Genomic DNA, 19,277 nt, shown 5'->3' on the forward strand with positions numbered 1-19,277 from the left:
TGTTGGGGATCGTAAAAACGTTTGTTACCCCAACACTTCATATTCCTGATATGTGCCTGCTCTAACATGTTTTTGTACATGAAAGTATCCTATTCCTTTATTTGACATCCCTGGTGATCCTGCCAGTCCCTCTGCTTTCCTAATAAAAACTGACCACACAAAGCAGGAGAGCACACTGTGGGAACTCTGCCTGCTCTCCAATAACCTGACTTATCCTGACAGTCTCCCGCTGCACAGCCATTCATTGGGAAGCTCCGTGTACTGCTTCTCTTCCCCCCCCCAAGCTCTTATGCACCTGAGAACAGAGGGCAAGTGAACACTTTTTTATAAAATAAAAAATTAAAGAGGAAGTAGTAAACCCTTACAAACGACTTTGACCTACAGGTAAGCCTAGATTAAGGCTTACCTGTAGGTTCAAGAAATATCTCCTAAACCTATATGGTTTAGGAGATATTTGCCCGAAAACGCGCGCATGCGCCGTAGACAGCGGCGCGCAGGAGCACTAAACGCGGCAGTTCCAAGAATGGAGCTGCCGCATTTGTCGACTCCCGTGCACATGCGCGGGAGTGACGTCATCGCGGCTTTGCCGAATGACAGCGGCGGAGCTGCGAGACGCCACTCCCGTGCGCATGCGCGGGAGTGACGTCATCGCGGCTTTGCCGCTGTCATTCGGCGGAGCTGCGAGACGCCACTTCGCTGGCTCCTGTGTCAGGTAAGTGACACATAATGAGCTACTATGCGATGCATAGTAGTCCACTATGCTTTACCTTTGCAGGGAAAAAAAGAGGAAGTAAACTCATCAGGGTTTACTTCCTCTTTAAGAGGGGGAGGGTTTATTTTTGTTGTTTTGTTTTTTTTGTTTGATACAAAAATGTTTTGCCTGTCACAGATCTATTTTAAACTGAGTTGTTGTAGGTGATAGGTTTACAATCACTTTAACCATTTCCTTTTCTATCCAAATGGATTTGATTTTATGTACACTTTAAATGAGCATTAAAACAAAAAATCTTCTCAAATTCACAAACGTGTGTGAAATAATCCAAACAGGAACGTGTGTGTGTGTTGTTTTTTTTTTTTTTTTTTTCTCTCTCTTCTCCTTTCCTTCTGTACTGTAATGAGTTTTAGGCTAAATAAGCTACCAGTGGCAATTGGTAGTTCTTTTGTGGGAATATTGAATGATCAGTTTTTTGGAAAACTGTGTATATGTGTATTCTAAAATTGTATGTGTATATATATATATATATATATATATATATATATATATATATATATATATATATATATATATATATATATATATATATATCTCTATCTCTCTCTCTCTCTCTCTATATCTCTATCTCTCTCTCTATCTCTCTATCTCTCTATCTCTATCTCTCTATCTCTATATCTCTATCTCTCTATCTCTCTATCTCTCTATCTCTATCTCTCTATCTCTCTATCTCTATCTCTCTCTCTATATCTCTATCTCTCTCTCTATATCTCTATCTCTCTCTCTATATCTCTATCTCTCTCTCTATATCTCTATATCTCTATCTCTCTCTCTATATCTCTATCTCTCTCTCTATATCTCTATCTCTCTCTCTATATCTCTATCTCTCTCTCTATATCTCTATCTCTCTCTCTATATCTCTATCTCTCTCTCTATATCTCTATCTCTCTCTCTCTCTATATATCTCTCTATCTCTCTATCTCGAGAGAGACATACACATACACATATATGGTATAGGTTTGTTTTGGGTCTGTGCCTCTGCAGAGAGAACCGAGTGATTGAACATCACCGGTGGCTTGGTTCTCCCAGCTCCGCAAGCAGAGAACTGCTGACTGTCAATCGGCATCTCTCTGCTATGCTCTTCCGCGCTCACTGCAGCACTGAGCTGGGGGGGGACCATCTCGAGCTCTCAGCGGCTCGCTGAGACGCGTGTCAGTCCAGGCACCTGGTGGATCCCGACTTCCATTGTCGGGATGATGCAGTGCCTGGACTGATTCCTGTAATGTCAGCAGAGAGCGGACTTTGGTCTGCTTTCTGCTGAAAACGGATCACAGGAGTGCAAAACGAATGCCCCATAACTGTGCCCCATAGGAGAAGTCAGGCCAAATGAGCTTAGGCTGGACTTCTCCTTTTAAAGCCCCCGTCTACACAAAATGTGGCTTTGATCGCACTGCTTTAGCCTGATTTCAGAGCAGGAAAGTGTGATTTTTTTTTTTTTTTTCATCTGCATCTTGCCAACAGCTATGCAATATCATGCACAGATGTCAATGCAAGTCGCACATGAAATCTGCACAAACTATTTTTCCAATAACACCTATTAAGGTACAGACATTAGATGCGATTTACAAATCGGACCTGAAGTCGCCTGTCACACTGGTGTGAACTCGGGCAAGACTTCTGGAGTGTTTGCAGGACACACAATATGCACATGTCTGCTTTTGAGTAAATCTCCACTGCCTGCTCCATTTACAAGGCACATACTAAACGATGCATACACCATTCACCCTGTTATATACTTTTCTGTGATTGTTGGTAACCGGAGTAGATTCTGCAGTGTGAAGCGCCCCTGTTTTACACATAACTTGATCAGCTGGTTGCTTGTGCACATACTCTGTCCTTTAATTACCCATACTGTTCCTATACTTCAGTGCAACCTACTGAAGCATTACTTATTTATAAAGCTGGCCATACAATAATAATTTTTGCTCAGCCTGCGGGTTGAATGAAAAAATCCAACTGATTTCTGGTCTTACCGGTATGTATATGGAACTTGTAAGTGGTCATGATCCTGGAGGTTTATAATAAGCGCAACTGACCCATTTACACAAAGGGTCTTGCTTTCTGGTGAGCTGCTTGGACCACTAGGTGAAGGAGGCACAGTGTGTTTAAATGGCACATCCCTGGAATAGCACAGATCGTTTTGCGACTGTTGTCCTATTGATTTATAAATATTAAAGTACTCTTTGCATTGTGAACAGTATTACAAAACTGGGACTTGTGATGGAATGTGTAATCTGAATTATATCTACATCAATGGTGATTTATTACACTGGACAGTTTAAGCTTGTTGTATGCATTGGTTTTAGGTTTTTCCAAAGTTTTTTTTTTTTTTTTTTTTTCCTGCTGTTGCACACTTTTGCTCATATTTGCACAAATTTTTTTTTTCAATTTTTTATATGTGAGATTTATTAACTTTTATAATATTTGACATAATTTCATGCTTTTTTGCACTATTGATCAGTACATTCATTTTTATAGATTCAATTTCATGTTGGTACTATTTACAATACTTGTAATAACTAACCCCAGCATTGGTTTCAGTGGATGTGATAGTAACCCCCAACCTTGGTTTTATTGGCCTTCATAATAAAAAAAAAAATTCACAAGCGATTGTCTCAGAAGTGATAAAAAAACCTTCATATCAGTTAGAGATTCACAGTTCTGAAGAACTGAAATCAAACAAGATAGCAATAAAAGACCTAATGTTTGCTTCAATCAAATTTAAAGAAATGTAATGACGTCAATACTAATTACCGATACCTACCGCAACTATTTTGTTTACTTCGGCTGTCAGCAATGGTACAAAGCGTTGAAAAGTTATTCTACAAATGAAGTCCTTCTTTTTTTTTTTTTTTTTTTTTTTTTTTTTCCAATGTGAAACATGTAAAATATGTTAAAGGTGTTAAAATATTTAATGAACAAAGCAAAAAAATTTTTTATTTATTTTTTAAATACCGGACAAGGTTACTTTAAACTGACTTAATTTGCAGACCAAAGTTCATCCCTTTTGATCTGTAAATGAATAAACAGGAGGACCAATAAGATGCAATGTTTCTTTTTTCCTGTCTTTCAGGCTGAGCAATGTTGTTGATAAACGGTGCTGACTGACTTTTTTTTTATTTTTTTATTTTTTTTTTGAGCAGGGGAATTGCTCTGCACTTTTTACATGAATCATGGAAATGCTGTATTGAGATTGCAATCTTTTAATGATTAATCGTGCAGCTCTAATGTCAGTGGCTGCAATTCAATCCCCAACCATTTGGGTAAGTGGGTGCCATAATTGAAATTAAAATGCGGGGGGGGGGGGGTTGGTAGTATCAAGATCGCAAATTTAACTATTTGTGCAGCTTTAGTGTGTCCAGTAGCCATATTTAAGCCCCTCCTTCACTAGTGCTTGATGAAGATGGTTATATTTGCTCATTCTCATTGCAATCCGGTCATGTGATCTCCTAAGTGGCCAGCTTAAGGGTGAAGAGATCGCCTGACAATGGCTGAAATGCCTGGCCGATAGGCTTACTAGGGGGCATCCGTTGTCGGCTGTCCCTCCATTTCCCTGAAGCTGTGCTAAAAGTTTACACAGCGCTTTACAATATAAAGGGACAGTAAGATTACAGTTCAATACAGAAGAATCTGGGGGCCCTGCTCATTGAGCTTACAATCTAAGGTGATGGGGAGGGGTGGTACAAAAGGTAATGGCTGCAGGCAACCATGATTTGGTGGAGGTGAGGGAGGTTTCCCTGAATGAGTTTTCAATGATCACCTAAAGGCAGACAGGGTAGGAGATAACCAGACATGCTGGGGCAGGGAGTTTTCGAGGATGGGAGAGGCTCTGGAGAAGTCCTGGAGGCAACCATGGAAGGAGGTAACAAGGGAGCTGAGAGCGGGAGTTCTTGGGAGATATGAACAGAAGTATTTGTGAAGGGATGGGAGAGGAGCAGCAGTCACAGCTTGGTTAGTAAGGTGTATTAGTCTAGCAGCAATCATAATAGACTGAAGGGGGATATCCTGTGTAAAGGTAGGCCTGTGAGGAGAGAGTTGTAGTCAAGACCGGAAACAACCAGAGTGTGTACGTTTTTGTTGTATCAATCGGGAAGGGGTATATTCTGGAAATGTTGTGGAGACTGCAATATTTAGCTAGTAATTGGGTGTGGGAATTGAAGGGGGTATCTTCCAGTCTACAGGATGGTTGGGGTGGGAACCATTTTATGCTTAGATGCTGGACTTTAACCCATCAGTTCTTTGGGCTCTATTTTCTGTTTTAAGCCAATATATTGTGTTATGACTTGCTCTTGTCCATAAAGTGTTACTAAACCTACAACAGTAAAATCAGTCTGTATATACAGTAAAGCATGCTTGTTATACTCACTGTGGAACCTAAGGGGCTAATCCTCTGCATTGTGTAAAAAGGCTGTTGGATCCTGTCTTCTCCCCTTCCACAGTCCCCATTCCATCTCCCGATAGAACAGCGCCTTTAGAATCACTCTGCACATGCCCAGTCTGGTGTGTATTTATTTTTTTCTTTGGGAGAGTGCATGTGATCAGCACTGTCCAGACAGTGTCGGGCAGGGGTTGACAAATTTTGCTTTGAATTTAGGAGCCAGTTAAAGTTGGGAGCCAGTTTTTTTTTTTTTTTTTTTTTTTTCAGCTCCCGGGGTAAGGCCACTCATTTTCACCCCCTATCCCTAATTCACAACGGAGCACCCAGTCCATAACTCCATTGAAACTGTTACATCAGGGGTATGGGCTGACCAGAAAGAGTAAGGCTGGCAACAGATGGAACTGGCTGGCACTGGCAGGTGGCACTGGTTGCCACTGGAAGGCACGTGGAACTGCCAGATGGCACTGGCAGGTGGCCCTGGTTGGTGATGGCAGGTGGCCCTGGTTGGCGGTGGCACTAGTTGTCACTGGCAGATGGCACTGATTGGTGGTGGCACTGGTTGGTGTTGGCAGATGGCACTGATTGGTGGTGGCACTGGTTGGTGTTGGCAGGTGGCACTGGTTGGCCCTGGCACTGGTTGGCGGTGGCACTGGTTGGTAGTGGCAGGTGGCACTGGTTGGCGGTGGCAGGTGGCACTGACTGTGACACTCGGCACTGGCAGGTGGCACTGACTGACGGTGGCACTGGTAGGTGGCACTGATTGGCATTGGGTGGTGGCAGGTGGCACTGGGTGGTGGTTGCAGGTGGCATTGATTGGCGATGGCACTGGCAGGTGGCACTGATTTGTGGTGGCAGGTGGCACTGATTGGCGCTGGCACTGATTGGCGGTGGCAGATGGCACTGGTTGCCACTGGCAGGTGGCACTGATTGGCGGAGGCACTGGTGGTGGCAGGTGGCACTGATTGGCGGTGGCACTGGCAGGTGGCACTGATTGGCAGGTGGCACTGATTGGCGGTGGCAGGTGGTATTGATTGGCGGTGGCACTGATTGGTGGTGGCAGGTGGTATTGATTGGAGGTGGCACTGGTTGGCACTAGAAGGTGGCACTGATTGGCACTGGCAGGTTTCACACGGAGCACTCTGTTACTGAAATGTAACAGAGGCGCTGTCAGAATTGAGCTTAATGTCGGAATGGGCGGGACCCTGCCGGGTGCTTAAGAAAAGGGGCGGGCCACATACACATAGCAGCCCACCCAGATCCCATTGGCTGGTGTTTGATAGCTGCTGGGTCCCGCCCCCACCCCGGCCGGGTCCCGCCCACCCCGACATCAGGCTGACAGATCCTCCTCTCTCCATTGCTTGTCAGTTTCACACACTCAGCGCGGCGCTGCTGAGTGTGAAGGGAGGAAGACGGCAGTCAGTGTTAATGCTGCTGCATGTCTGGGGCATCGATAGTGAGTGGGCTGGTGGCAGCTTAGGTGCCAGGTCGCGATTTCTGGTCGCATTGGCGACCTGGCGCCTGGGGTTTGTCGAGCCCTGGTGTCGGGAGTCATGCAGCCTCCTAGGACAGTCAGAAGAGAATGAAAACTCCTCCTACAAGCTTTAACCAGACACTGAGAAGTCACAAGACTCTTATAGTCTGCTGATGAGAAAAGGTATTTAGCAGTTTATATTTACTAAAATAATTGCATTTCCATGTTCTGTGTACTGTGGGAGTCCAGATATAGGGCATGCAAGGTCCTGGGTTTAGTAACACTTTAAAAGGATAAACAACAATTCAGTCACTGACCAGCCTTGATCACTTTTCCAATAGTTGAAGCTGTTTGGATACTTTTGTCTTAAATTTGTGGGAAATTAATGTGGTGATATAAAAAAGTACTTTTTTAATTTACAGGAATTGTACAACTGTCAGTTTTCGCCTTTTAATGCATCCTATGAACACGAGGGTTTACAACCCCTTTAAATATAGTCTTTGGGAACCACACAGGCAAATTTCTGGAAATATCTATGAAAAGGAGGGGAATGTAAAAGTGGTTGTAGAGGCAGAAGGTTTTTATCTTGATGCATTGGATGCATTAAGATATAAAAAACCTTCTGTGTTTAGCAGGCCCACTAATACATACCTGAGTCCATCTTGATCCAGCGGTGTTGTAGGAGTGTTTTGGCTGTCTGGGACTCCCCTCATTGGCTGAGACAGCAGCTCAGCACCATTGGTCCCCGCTGCTGTCAAAGTCCTTCAGCCAATGAGGAGAGAAAGGGCCAGGCCACAGCTCTGTCTGAATGGATACAGGGAGCTGTGGCTCAGCTCGGTTGCCCCCATAGCAAGCTGCTTGCTGTGGGACACGCAATAGGAGGGAGGGGCCAGGAGCACCGTAGAGAGACCCGAGAAGAGGAGGATCTGGGCTGTTCTGTGCAAATCCACTGCACATATCAGGTAAGTTTTTAATGTTTGTTATTTTTAACAAAAAATAAAGAAATTTTAAAGTGATGCTAAAGTATTTTTGTTTCCTGATCAGGGATAGGTGGATATTCTGCCAGGCCAGAAGTCTTATGTTTAGCGGAATGAAATCAGAAGCTGAGCTAGATATGCGAAAACCCAAATATATACACAGTTATCAGGAACACATAGTGGGAGAGGGTGCTTTTCAATGGAATTCTGAGCTTTCTTATTAGAAAGTCAAAGTGCTTTGGTTACTAATTATTCTGCTAGATGCATATCTTGTCTATTTGGAATATGTGGGGGACAAAAAAACCTTGGTAGCTTCCCTTTAAACATGGTTGTTAAAAGACCAGTTGGTCTAAGTATTTTTTTTTTTTTTATTTTTTTTTTTTTTTTTTAATACTTGCCTCCCACTGTGCAGTTTTGTTTTGCACAGAGTGGCCCTGATCCTCCTGTTCTGGGGTCCATCAGCTGCACTAGTAGCTCCTCCCTGCATCGTGTGCCCACGTCAGAAGCGCTTTCTTTCAGGGGACCCCTGTGCGGGCTCGCTCCCGAGTCCTGCTTCTGCATCCATTGACACCGAAAACAGGACTCAGCCCCACCCCCCAGGTGCCTGCATCAATGGATTTGATTGACAGCAGCGGGAGCCAATGGCTGCAACGCTATTAATCTTTTTTTCAATCGACAAGACACTAGCTAGAGCTGGTGTGCTCGTCCCCGGGGAGAAGAAAACCGGGTTCAGGTAAGTAAAACGTGGGGGCCCCAGGGGGCTGCAACACTACAGAAGGTTTTTCACCTTTTTAATGCATAGAATGCATTAAGGTGAAAAAACCATGAGTGTTTGCAACCCATTTAAGTACTTTTGGTGATTTAAATAATCAAATGGATGGGGAGGAAAGTTTATAAACTGCTTCATTGAATATATAAAAGGAAAGCAATAACACAAAGCTTAGTCTCTACAGGTGTTTCCTGATGATGCTATGTTTTGGCGACAGACCATCATATTTGTAGTACAACATTTTTACACTGCCTGAAACGATTTCCTCATAAAAGGTCACATTTCAGAGAGGAGAACGATTGCTATTCTTTAGGCTAACCCAGGGCTTGACGAATTTGCTTTGAATCTGGGAGCTGTTTTTTTTTGTTTTCTGCTTACGGATAGAACATGTAACATGTTCCCAAAGGTGAACTTATCCTTTAGACCCTTTTGCTGCCAGAGTCTTATTTGCACACGTTCATCTACTTCCCACCCGGCCACTGCATGTAAACGGCCGGGTGGTCCTTTCCTCGTTCTGAGTGGACATTCAGGAACGTCCCTCAGAATGAGTGCTCATGGCCACGAGACGTGCTGCGGCTCGATCCTGTGATCCTTCTGATCACAGGATCCAGCTGAGCAGAGATCGGGATATGGGCGCTGTGTTTGGCCCTCCCGATCACCTGAGGGCTGTATCCAATCCCAATGTAAACAGACATGTGTCTCTGTGACAGGTCTCCTTGCCAAGCTCAGTGAGAGCTCCGTGGGGGGAAGAGGAAGAGGGGGAATCTGCAGATGTGTGACAGCTCTGTGTGAGGATGACTTTACATAGAGCTGTTCCAAATCGTCCCACAAAGTACACCAAGCACCACTGATATACCCCTGCCCCTAGACACATTTCAGTGTCCCAATAAAAAATCTGTCCCCATCACTGCCAGCACCAACTAAACACTGATTTGAGTTTTTTACCAAAGAAATGTAGTGGCATAATTTTTAGTCAAAATGTATCAAGAGAAATTGCTTATTTGCTAAATTTTATAACACAAACTAAGAATGCATTTTTTTTGAAAGTTTTAGTTTTTTATTTGTAGCGTAAAAAATAAAAAACCCCAGCAGTGATTTAAATACCTCCAAAAAATTATAAAAATGTAATTTGGGTACAGTATTGCATAACTGCGCAATTGTCATTTAAAGTGTGACCGCACTGGAGATTGGTCTGCGAAGGAAAGGGGTGATGGTGCCCTGTATTGAAGTGGTTAAAAAAATCATTTTAGTTTCTCAAGATTACATAAAACCCCCAAACATTAAATATTTTCTGAAAGCAGACACCTAGAGAACAGTAGTGATAGTTCCAATTTTTTATATCGCACGATATTACAGCCAAGGTCTAGCAAACACAACATTTAGTAGGTTGTGTGGAAGCATTCGAGCGGCAGCCCAGGCACCAGTACATAATTTCTTGTCGCCATGGCAACCTGGCACCTCGGATTTGTCAAGTCTTGGGCTAACCACAGACCCAAGTTAGGATTTGCAGCCAATTCTTTATCTGTACACAACATTGAACAACAAGTCATTCCACAAGCACAAATTTCTTTATGGCGAAGAGCCATGTTCGCAAGTTACCCATGTGGCAAATATTAAAACGGCATTTCTCGGGACATAAAAGGTGATTTGATGTATACAAGTTTTTTGTTTTTCACGGAATGCAAAGAAACATATGAAATGCACATTTCTCAACTTTTTTTTTTTTTTCTCCACATAGTGATTTCATAATGAAAACGCAGCAACAAAACTTGATAGCTCTAACTTTGCTCCATCCCCCCCATGATCTTTTTGTGGCTTAACCCCTTCCTGACCAGCCCCCGGTGTCGCTTAGGGGGTGGGAAGGATTGGCAATCATGTGACCACTGTGTATAGCTGACACAGTGGTCAGAAGATCGGGGGGAGGGGGGGGGGGTACGGGTGGCCAGTCTGAACAGCCACTGATTTAGTGAGGACTGACAGCAGACGGTCTCTATGCACATTTGACGTTTGGGCAGCAAGTGAGTATTGTGCTGCTGCACATGTGTGCTAAGCGGTGGCAAGAGGTTAAAGCAACCCTGGCTAAAAAATAAATAAATAAAAAAACACTAACCGGTATAAAATGCTATGTTTTGTAAAAATAAGTGCTTTTACACTTTACAAAACGAATGCGGCCAAAAATTTTAGTCTCTTGACTTTTTATAAGTTGCATTTTCACAAAGAAAATTTTCACAATCGCGCCTTATTCATGTCATTTGTTTTCGGCAGCAAATATATTTGAGCAACTATTTTTCAAGAATGAAGCACATAAAGGGCATAATTAGAACCAAAATATCTGATGAGCACTTTGAGAATTCTTTGAGAATTGCTACTTCATCCATCCAACTAGATATATTGATGCATTTATTAAAACAATGTCAAATATCACACGTTTTATGTTGCGTTCTTTTACTTAATTTTCTTTATAATATTTATTACTCGGGTATGCACATTATCTATGTCAGTGATTGTAAATTTGCGATCTTCCCGACTTTTTCTGCTCATCAGCTGTCCTCCTTGTTAGTGTATTTTATGTGTGGCGCCAAGACAATGCCTCTTCTTCAACTTTTTGACCTTCCTGGGCCACACTGGGACACCCCTGATTTAGAGGGTTGTAGTAAGGTGCATTAGATTTTACTCTGCTTGTCAATAGAAAGCTTTTTTCTGTTCTGTTACCAGACTTGTGCGTGCATTTAATATCTGAAGGCCACCTCCCAGGATTTGTGCCCAGTAACCTGTAATTTTCCTGTGATCAAAAATACAGTATTATTGGCGGGCCAAAATAATGCTTCTGTTACATTTGCATTGTGTGTTTTAAGTACATCTATAGAATCCCAGTGAGTCTGATCACACTGAAAATTATATAGCAAAGTAAGAAAACCTACTCAGTAGTCAGGGGTGCTGTGCAGCTAGCAGAAATAAAATGCTAATGGGACAGATGTGCGTATTTCTGGGGAAAAAACAAAACAGACGAACAGTGAAGGCTGAATATAGTTAACCTGCATGGCATGTTGGTGTTGCGGTAACTTTTCACAGCGTTGTCACCCTTTCCTGTGCTTCACCCCATTAAAGTGCACTGCAGGCTGGTGCAACCTCTTCCTCCAACATGAAAGATGCTAGCCATTCCTATGCAGTCCAGCCCTGTCCCTCCCCAGTGATGATTGACAATGGCAACATCTTGTGGGTGCTCGGCTCCAATTCCCCTCCTAGAATGTCACAGGAAGTGAATCCTGGCACATCTCTTCCAACAGCTGATTTAGAAAAGATGAGGGATGCAGTCCTGTGACTATAAAAAAAAGATATACGTATTTAGAAGACATCGAATGACTGACTAATGGTTTCATTGCCCTGTTGCAGAGTTCAGATGATGTGATGGCTAAAGAAGCTTTATGTGGCTTTTGGTGTGGAATTATTATTTAATATATATATATATATATTATTATTTATTATTATTATTATTTTTTTTTTTTTTTTTAAAGCTATTTGTCCGAGGGACTAAATTGGGATCCCAATCTAATTGTCCTGATGATAAAAAGAAAAAAAAAAAAGTTAAGCAAAACTGTATTTAAATAAGGTGAAGAGTTCATGTACACAGGACATTTGAAAACCTCTATAGAACACTGGAACTTGACAGCTAATAACCGATGTTTAAAAACGTCAGTTTTGGCACTTTTACATGCCATTTTTATGTGTTTTGTGGCGTTCATGAGCGTTTGCGTTTTTTATAAGTGTTTTGATAAACAATTCCACACATCGCTAGACCCTCCCGAATTCCTTCAATGCAGGAAATTTCTCTCTCCCTCCCTCTCCTCTTGGAGCCCACAATATACAAGGGATCTGGAAAGACTGTTTTTTTTTTTTTTTTTTTTTTTTTTTTTTGTGACATGTTTACAAGCTGTTGCAAGCATTTAGTGCTTGAAATGCTTGTGAACATGTGTTTTTAAAGCAAAAAAAATACTATGTTCATGTTGTGATAAGATAACAGAGGAGAGTTCAGGGGCTGCTGAAAAAATGCCCAACTGCTCCTAAACGTCATTTATCAGCTGCAGTGTACATGAGGCCTTTTATTGTGTGTGTGTGTGTGTGTTTGTGTGTGTGTGTTTGTTTTTTTGGCAGAGGTGCTTTGGGCTTTTGCTAGAATTGGTGCTCTCGCTCTAAAGATCGCGGCGATACATCACCTGTGCGGTTTGTCCTGCCATTTTATGCACAACATTAGAAGCTTGTCACGCATCACCCACTCTTCTAACCACTTGAAGACCAAGCCCTTTCTGACATTTTGTTTACATGAAAAATATATTTTTTTGCTAGAAAATGACTTTGAAACCCCCAAATGTGTGTGTGTGTGTGTGTGTGTGTGTGTGTGTGTGTGTGTGTGTGTATGTATGTATGTATGTATGTGTGTATATATATATATATATATATATATATATATATATATATATATATATATATATATATATATATATATAATTTATTTCATTCTCTTTTGCGCAGCATTTTTTTTATAATGCACTAAAACACTATATTGCCCAAATGTTTGTTTGAGGAAATGATCTTATGCCGAGTACATGGATACCAAACGGGACATGCTTTAAAACTGCACACAAACGTGCAGCGGCGACAAACTGCATACATTTTTAAAATCCTTTACAGGCTACCACTTTAGATTTATAGAGGAGGTCTACTGCTAAAATGACTGCTCTCTATCTGACCTTCGCGGTGATACCTCGCATACATGGTGCAATTGCTGTTTACATATGACACCAGACCGACGCTTGCATTCGCCTCTGTGCATGGGGAGGGGGGGGGGGGGTGGCTTTCAATTTTTCTATTTTATTTTTAAACTGTTCCTGGAGTGGGTGTTTTTTTTATTTTTTTATTAATTTTTTTGCATTTTTGTTATCTCAGGGAATGTAAATATCCCCTATAATAGCAATAGCATTGACATTTGAAAAAATTGGGGTCTGCCCTCAAAGCATCTGACCACATCAAGATCGGTATAATAAAATGCTTTCCCAATGGTGCTGTTTATATCCGGCGAAATTGTAACATATCCGGCGAAAGTCGTGAATTGCTTGTAGCTTCCGGTTTCTTAGGCCAAAGAAATGATTGGAGCTGTTTTGGTCTCCGATCAGCTCTATGGTCAGCTGCTGGAATCACTAGCTGCATGCTCTGGTTAGCCACTAGGATTGCTTTTACATGAAAGCCAACCGCTGCCTGAAAAGAATGATACCTAAACCTGCATGCATCATTCTGGTATAACCGCTCAAAGTCCAGGAAATACCAGTATGTTGCTGGTCCTTGTTGGGCATACATTATAATCTATTTATTTTTTTCATGCATGACTGAAAAAAGAGATTGGTGGGGTATGTCCACCATTAGAATACCGCCCTTCATCCACCCACTTCTAATGATGGGCATTCATGCATTTATTTTTTAAAACTGCGGTGGTGAAATTGCCTCCTACCGCGCTGGAGTCGCTGATTTGCGTATCGTGAGAGCAAATGCTATTGCTGTCAAGATAAATAAATCAGTGCTGCAGCTGAATGCAAATACAATAAAACCTAGTAAAAATAAAACATTACAGTTCTAAAATACAGAGACCAGATTGATCAGGGCAGGAGGGATGATAAAAGCGTTTTTTCACGCTTAAATCCTACGGTTTCTGCCGACACGACATCATCTTTGGGGTGTTCTGTGGACAGGGAGGACATGCAGAAAATGCCTCTCATGCAGCCGGCTCACTGCATTTGCGTTGAAGGTGGGCCATAGCACCGTCTGGTAACAAGGGCTGTCACTATCTCTTCCTGGAATTTTAGGAAGGATCCACTTCGTCCTAAAGCTTTGTAAAGCATTTAGCAGAGCCAATTCGAATAAATATACAGACAAATGTGTGTTTTTTTTAATTATTATTATACCAGCGTCTGGCCTTGCGGGCAATTGTGTTACAGCGCCAACAACTGGTCATTGAGGTCCACCCCTCCCATGTTAAGGTTGTATTCGTGGACAAAGAGGTGTTTCTCCACAACACCAGTTGCCGGAGGAATTTGAATTCACTTCACTGCTAACAAATTATTACATTTCAAGCAAGGACTCTACAAGCCGTTAGAGGAAGCCCCAGCGATTAGATTGCACAGTGCCACATGCGCCGATTCCACAATCAAAAATGTGACCAAAAAGTGGCACGCTTTTGTAATAATTGTCCATGTACAAGTGGCACCCCTTTCCAAATAAAGGTGACATGTCCACACAATCTTAGCAGTGCTCCCTTAGTAGTATGGCCAGTTTTCCCGGTTCTACCTGACTATCTCTTCCCTCGTAAACCATAAAACTATATGTATAGCATGTTGCCCTGTCACAGAGCTTATACAGCTTGACCCCATATCTGGCACGCTTGCTGGGAAAATACTGTTTGATAGACAAGCGGCCAGAAAACTTAATCAGGGACTCAACACAGACAACATGATGGGGAGTAAACAAGGCTACAAACTGCTGGTTGAAGTGGTTTGAAGGGCCGAATTTTGTGGAGCCGATCGTATCCAGTGTCACTGCAAGGACGACAGAGTTCATTGTCCATTGAAGTGCATGAACCGCAAGATCTGCTCACATCTTGTCCTGGTCATGCAGACAGAACACGGGCATATGGTGAATTGGGTCAGTGGCCCAATATGACCCCAATTCACTTTTTTTTTTTTTTTTTTTTTTTTAACTATGCCCATGAGGGATAGGCCCAGAAAGGTCTTAAATTCAGAAACCGTAATGGGCTTCCAATCTCTGGCAAGGGTCAACTGGAGATTAGTGGCGATAAATTGACCAGCATACAAATTGCTTTGGTCCCTAACAGATCTATAGAGAGCTTCCGTGAAAAACTGCAAATAAAAATCAAGTGACGTAAAATCAACTGCTTCTATCTGAATTCCAGGTTGGCCAGTGAATGGGGTAAGTATGGGTGCTGCACAAGTGGTGGGCTCCTAATTCAGATTGGCAAATGCAGCAGGAAGGGCACTATGGGCTTGATGGGCCTGTGTGTGTTTGTTCTTCTTGGTGGCTGTGGGATACTAGTTCTGCTAGACACCTCACCAGCTTGAACTGCACTTATGGGACTTGCCACATCACCAAGTGTTACTGCAGTGCTGGATGTATGACTAGGATGTACTAGGACGCTGGTGTTTTGCTAGTCCACCAAAAGGATGAGTGGCACTAGTACTGGCTCTCTGCCCCATATGAGAGCCCTGCGGTTCTTGCACCTCAACAGCAGAATAGTGTGGGGGGTACGCCTGACCTTGGCAGGGACCACTAATCCGTTGCCAGACCTATCTGTCAGGGTGCCGCTGCTGTCTACTGGGTCATATTCTGAGCCAGAATTGGACAAATTGGTTACTCCCTCTTCACTTTCATCTGTCAGGCTCAGAAACGTGTAGGCCTCTTCACTCCTGTACCTTCAATTGGACATTTTGACCTCTACATTTACTGGTACACTAGTGAGATTCGAAGGAAAACAGAGCACCTGTCATCTACCGCTTCAAACGCTCCAAAAAAAAAAAACCTGTTAGCGTTTGCAGGGATCAGGCCTGACTCTGTGAATGCTGTAGTTATGTGTTTTGTAAGTGACAGTGATACTGCGCTTGGGTGGGCTGGGCTGGGCGGAGGGGCTAAACGCAGGTGCCAGCAGGTATCTGGGCTGATCCTGCTAACGCTGTGTTTTTGGGAACCCTAAACTTATGGAGACGCTAGTATAGATCTGATCAGATATTGATCCGTTCAAGCACTATACTACTAAGGGAGGGTGTGTGTGTGTGTTAGCACTACTGGCACTAATCTGACACTGCCTGGGGTGACGCAGAGCCTGACTAACGCTAGAACCTAACTGATATCACCCGCCGAGTGTTCCAGGGGGTTAAACATTTATTTAGCCAATATATTGCGGGTGCCCTGATTCTATGAAAAACAAAACAAAAAAAGCTGCCTAACCAGCATCACCTGTGACACTAATACGGTTATCACTGGTGATGGGGTGATCAAGGGGTTAAACCTTTTTATGGGGGGGGTCCCCTAGACCAATCTGGGCCTATCACTAAGTACCCTAACGCTGATTTTCACAAATGACAGGGAGTGAAGGGGTTAATGGGGGGGGGCGTGATTGGGGGGGGTAACAAGTGTGCCTATGTGTATTGTCAGTGTAGTGTTCATGCAACTTACTGAGATGTCTTCTCTCCTCTCTGGAATGGCAAAGAGTTCCACGAGGGGCGAGGACATCGCTTACCAGGTCCAGGCCAGAAATCTTTGGCCTGGAGACTGATCGGTTCTGAAGCAAAGCAGATTGTCGCGGCTGGACGATGTACAGGTACGCCGCTTCGCCCAGCCAACCTGCTGCAGTATAACTGTGGCGGCTTATCCGGAACTGGTTGACGTCAAAGTAGCGAAGTCTATCAATGGTGGGCGGTTCGGAAGTGGTTAAAAATATATTTTTATGTTGCCCTTTTTTTTTAGATTATTTATTATCGCTTTTATTGCTATTATAAGAAATGTAAACGTCCCTTGTGATAACTATAAAGAAAGCATAATGAAAGCATCAGATTAAAAAATACAATTTTAATTTAAATATTTTTTTATTAAATTTTTAATTGACATACAAAAATTGCCCACGCAGGGGATAAACATTACCCACACAGGGGCAAATCCTCTGATGCGTCAATCGACCGAATCCGCGGCGGGTTCCCGCATCGCATACCTCCCAGCGGCAGTTCACACTGCCCTATGCGAACTGCTGGGAGTGTCAGTGAAACGTTAATGACACCCCCAGATCAGTTCACATATCGCAGTGCGATCTGCAAACTCGGACAGGAATCGGATCGCATTGTGTGAACACCCATGCAATCCGATTCTGCTGCGGACCAAAAAAAGGGTCCTGTGCGAGTTTGGGCCGTGTGCGATGTGAATTCAGGCATACTATCTGTATGGCTGAACTCGCATCGCACAGAGATTGGATGTGATTTGCACTGCAGTGTGGTGCGAATCACATCCGTTCTCATAAACCGCTGCAGTGTGAACCCAGCCTATAACCTAAACAGCCTGCCCCTGAAGCAGCAACAGTCCGCAACAGGGCAGAACACTAATAACACAACCTTGCTTATCTATACCCCAATGTGGGGAGAGGTTTAGGTCAGGAGAGTCTGTGCTCAATACTATGACAGGATAATGTGAAATGAGTACCTGGGTCAATCCGCTATCATACTATAACCGTAAAGCTAATCAAGGGGTTAGTTACTGCATCAGTTGATGTAGTATGCTCATCTAGCCAACAGGTCCACACCCTTTCAAATTTTTGTGGGCAACCCCTGCCCGAATAGGTGGCTTTATACAGGGGCAGACTGGCGTTCACTAGATTCTTCCAGAACCTGACAGAAGGGGGAGATGACTGCTTCCAGTTCATTGTGATGGCCTTGCGTGCATAGTACGAGAGGGATATGAGTGTTTTCCTAGCCCTGATGATTTTACATTTGCTCCACCAGCCCCAGCAGACAATATTTAGGATCATAGGTTACACTAATCTTAGTAGCCCTAACTATCGCATGGAGAACCTCCCTCCAATGTGCAATTACTGGGCAAGCCCAGAAAATATGAAAGAAGTCCCCTGGTTGATGGGAGCACCACCAGCACGTCGGGGAATGCGCTGGCGACATCTGGTGTAGTCTGTGGGGTGTGTATTGAGCTCTGTGTATAATTTTATATTGGACCAGTCTGTCCCTGGCTGGTGCCAGAGGGGAGAATGGAGAATCCCAAATTTCCCTCCAATCATCTTCATCCAGCTCCGGTATGTCCCCCACCCATTTCCTGCGGAGGGAGGACAGCTCGGGGATGGCAGCAACCAGCAGGGACCGGTAAACCTGAGACAAAATAAAATAAAATTTAAGTGAGTGATAAGCCCGAGAAACACAGGTGACCCCTGCTGCTTCTGAAAGCGATCCAGTGGCTAATCCGTACGTGAACCTTTTATGCCTAGTGCACAGGATGAGAAAATCGAATGAAAAATCCCGCTTGTGGAGCAATCGCCCGGCAATCTGATCATTGGCACGTAGCTTTCGAGAGCTCATCATAATAATTCATGTGAAATTATCCGAAGGGACAAATGCGTACATCTTTCTCGTTCGATACAATACATACTCGCATGAAGTTGTGTTCTGTCATACAAGAATTTTCGGAACGCCAATAACCTCTTCATTTTCAATATGAGACTAGCATGCAAAATAAAAAAAAGATAGTTTGTACATCATCACTCTCATTGTGAGAATGGGGGTAAGTATGCAGTCCGTATGGTGTTGGGACCTGGCCAGCTGGAAGCAGCGCTGTAGGGCTGCATAGACCTGGTAGCAAAAGGGTTAAATGAAACTTGTTCAAAGATTTCTCAAGCTGATCTCTACTCTTTTGCCTGAAATTGCTGAAATAAGTATTGGGAATGGTTCTCAGTGGTTTTGAGAGCTTTAAAATGACACGGAAAGTTGGTTCAACAAATAACTATTTAAAGTGGTACCAAAGTTTTTAGTTTATTTTTTTTTAGTTTTTTTTTTTTTTCTTCTTAATGCATTAAGATTAAAAAAAAAATTCTGCCTTTTACAGCCACTTTAAGTATGTGTTCTGAATGGCAAAAAAATCTAATTCTCTCAGACCCGAGCCCCAATCTCCATGTTTCGTGTTTGTTTATTTTTAGCAGCTATTTAATGTCATGTTCAGAGGGGGGCTGTTTATTCTGAGGTTCCACAGTATGTAGAAGCATAGCCATCTTCTCTTGCTTGCTGCCATGTACTTTGGATTTTGGGAGTTCTATTGCATATAGAGAGAGCAGTGCTGCAGCCCTGTTCGTTCCTAACTAGAAG

The 19,277-nt window shown here is 43.1% G+C and overlaps 1 protein-coding gene across 1 annotated transcript in view; it reads left to right on the forward strand.

Annotated features, from left to right (window-relative positions):
- Window positions 1-19,277, forward strand: part of PPP2R5A (protein phosphatase 2 regulatory subunit B'alpha) — a 144,195-nt gene that overhangs the window by 64,894 nt on the left and 60,024 nt on the right. The gene's annotated exons all lie outside the window — the stretch shown is intronic.

This window comes from Lithobates pipiens, unplaced genomic scaffold, assembly GCF_037356315.1.
Source record: "Lithobates pipiens isolate NorthernLeopardFrog02 unplaced genomic scaffold, aLitPip1_a1.2 Scaffold_18, whole genome shotgun sequence".
Taxonomy (NCBI): domain Eukaryota; kingdom Metazoa; phylum Chordata; class Amphibia; order Anura; family Ranidae; genus Lithobates; species Lithobates pipiens.